Genomic DNA, 3,423 nt, shown 5'->3' on the forward strand with positions numbered 1-3,423 from the left:
CTACATAATGAGATACATTCCTAAGAATGTACAGAAAACAAGCACACACAAATAAAACAAATAAAAATATATTCAGTATTTCCCAATTACCTTCCACTACACAGGTTGTTTGACATTGGCTGTTCTGAAGTTGCTTTCTCCCCAAGCCTGGGTGACATCTCGGTCCCTTGTTCGCTTCTGCCACACATGAGAGGCACACCGGGGCATTAAATGCCATTAGAGGCTTAATCCCTATGTGCCACTCACACTGGATTATGTGTGAATTATGCGTTAAGCAGAGCTGAAAGGCTGTGCACTAATTCGCCTGCAATGATCCTCTCGGTTGGAGAGGATTAGTTGACCTGGTGCGGAACGGAGCGCCACCGCCATTCTGTTTACCAGTGAGCAGCGCATGGCATACGCCCGATGACTGGACAGCTGACAGGTGGCGCCTGTACGTTGGGTTGACAGCTGCGGTCAGTGCGTCGCAGTGGGGCGAGGGATCGAGGCTTTACTTTGAACCTGTACGGAATCTTTTTTTTTTTTTAGGATGGCTGTAGGGGAAGTATAATGAGCTGGATGTGGTGATGGAGTGAGTGGGACAAAAGCTGACCTATGGCCAGTGTGGTATGGAGATATACCCTGGATGATGGATTGGCTGGAGGAGGGAGTGACTGAATCATTAGTTGGCTTTTGAGCAAAGTGGCAGCACTGCATACAAACTTCTGGCACGAATTGCTACAACAGTTTGCTTTGAAAACATAACTAGAAAATGCGATTACATTTTGAACCAAGCATGGACACCAAACCAGTTTTCTAAACTGTGCAAAGGAAACTGTCAACCGAATATTTGTCACTTATAACTATGATGTAATTTTGCCACCATTAACCGATTTATGTTGTGGATTTTTGATGTGACTCTTTTTCCTGTGAGTCTTATGAGTTTATATGTGAACCTAGCCTCAGCTCTAACCTCCTTCTGCCTTTATGTTGTCCATACACCCTGGTGCCTGGCAGGGTCAGCAAACAGAACGCATGCCGGCACAGTGCAGAGTAGTGCACAAACCCAACAGGCTGCATTAGCGAATGATCAACTTAATTAAGTAATTTATGGGTTGTGCAACTGTAACCCTCCCATGCTGAAAGACACATCAAGACACTTTCCTAATGAATAATTAACATGGCACCACCTTAGAAACTGAGCAGAAGCTCTGTTCTGTGCTTGGGTCGCAGTTCACAAAGATGCCGTATATCTTGCAATAGGATATAATTCTTAAAGCAGCTCTTTAAAAAGCCATCTAAACTCACTTTAGTGGTCAAGGGTCATGATGACAAGAAAGGCACTCAGGATGTTACAGGAGAGACTGAGCAGACTGAGAGAGACAGACAGCCGCCTTCTGCAGCTAACTGCTGCATGAAAGTCCTTTCTGCACCACCATTGTGCTTGTAAACAAAACAAATTAATTACGGATGAAACATCATCACTTCTTAGTTTTCGAAAGTTGCAAACCAGAAACCAATTTTGCAGATACCAACATGGAATTCTAGTGAAAGAGAACAGGATGTGAATTGTAAAGATTCTAAAATTGGAAAAAAGACTGTGGCTTTGAACTCAACGACATTAAAAGTAATTTGGAATATGGCTTATTTGGTCAATCTTTCCAAAGATCGCACATGAGATCTGGACCTCTGTATTGGTAAAATGGAATTTCCTCCTGAACTGAACTGAACTTTCTGTTTCCATGGCATGGCTAAGGGAGGCATTTTTGGTGGCAAATGTTGGATGCTAACTCAGGGAAAGCACACCCACTCCTGACATCTTGTGGAAACAGCTTCCTAATGACTTTAAGGGGCTTGCCAAGAGAAAAACAGCAAAGTCCCCAAAATTCCAAGCATTCTGCAAAGCTTTAAGTACAGTTTGCCCCTTAAAAAACCTTTGAAAATTCAAGGCAAACTGATGTTAAGCCCCCCCCCCCCCCCCCCCCCCCAAAAAAACACAGGACAGAGACCAGTGGCATTTTTTTTCTTTTTTTTTCTTCTAAAAGCAACGTAATAAGCAGAATACATTAAAGGAACTCACGGTTATTTGCACGCAGTATTTGGCAATGCTCTCACTCTGACATCCAGCTACTTACTAAACTACACAGCCCTGAGCTGTATTAGCAGGCCTGGTCATGAGTCACACACCAGCTTCTTGGTAACATGCTAAATGCCCTTCAGAAGCTACAAGGGGTAATCATTTGTTTGCTTCCCACGACTGAAGGAATGTCATCTTTCAAGAGCCCCACACAGTGCTCCCATTGAAGAAGAAAAGAAGAAGAAAGGAAGAAGAAAAGCTCCGGCTGTGGAGGTCCGAGGGTAAGGCCCTACAGAGCAATTTCTGAAGCGCTCGGCTCTCGTGATGTGATAGTGTTCACACACTGTAATGAAAATCCCTGAATGCATGTCCTAAAGCTGACGCTTTAGGCGCACCAGAGGCCAGTTTATTTACCAGAGGTATTTCCGTGCAACGCCCCTGCAGTGCAGTGTGTGTTAGACACTGGCCCAGTTCAACAAAGGGAAATGAATTCCACACATGCAGAGCTGGTAGCCAGAAAGTTCTGACCCAGACTGAGCTAAATGGGTGTCACGGTGGCATGTGGGAATGGTTAAGGAGCAGATATGGTGGTCCTCAGCCTCCTCAATCAAGGGTTACTTCAGGCCACCATGACCTGTTGGTGACCCTTAGCATTCCTTTCATCTTCTTCGTAGAGTAGCTGTCTGACTGAAGCCGTTATTCACTAAAAGCATCACTTAGTGGTAGCTAATAAAAACTGACTTAGCTCAGTTGCGATGATGATGGAGTGCATTTGTCATTGTCTTCTCCTTACCAGCTAGGAGAGATATAGACTTGGTGATGACATGCAAAGACAGGGGACCCCAGTCACTGTGTGCCACACAGTAATGGCTAAGCAAAATCAACAGATCTGGAGAGACTGTTTTGTGCTGAGCAGATCAGCTTTGACTAGGGTTTTTGAGAGACTAAATAAAGGATGAGAACTTTTAAGAAACAGGTCTTCATTTACCTCTCGTCAGGGTTTTTGTTGATCTACGGAGGTTTGTTTACAGAACCAAGCAAGTGAAGGAGAAATCAAATTTAAAGGCAACAGATGACAAACTGAAATGACTGCAGTGACATAAAAGAGCTAGAGAGTAAGCAAGAGAGAGAAAGAGAAAATCTAGCCTGAAGGTGTGAGAGACATCATAAATCCTGCCACAGTAATCCAGCAGGCTGACACACCCACACCTTTTTAAATGTCCCCTCCCCTCAAACTTCCCATTGGTCACTGCCCTCAAGCCCCTCCCCATCCATTTGCCCACTGCATGAACGTGGAGGGGGGAGGGAGGTGTGTGTAAGTGAGCTGGAGGCAGACCGGCACAGCTCGTCCCCTCCTCCCGTGCAGA

The sequence above is a fragment of the Electrophorus electricus genome, chromosome 16, assembly GCF_013358815.1.
Source record: "Electrophorus electricus isolate fEleEle1 chromosome 16, fEleEle1.pri, whole genome shotgun sequence".
NCBI classification, from domain to species: Eukaryota; Metazoa; Chordata; class Actinopteri; order Gymnotiformes; family Gymnotidae; genus Electrophorus; species Electrophorus electricus.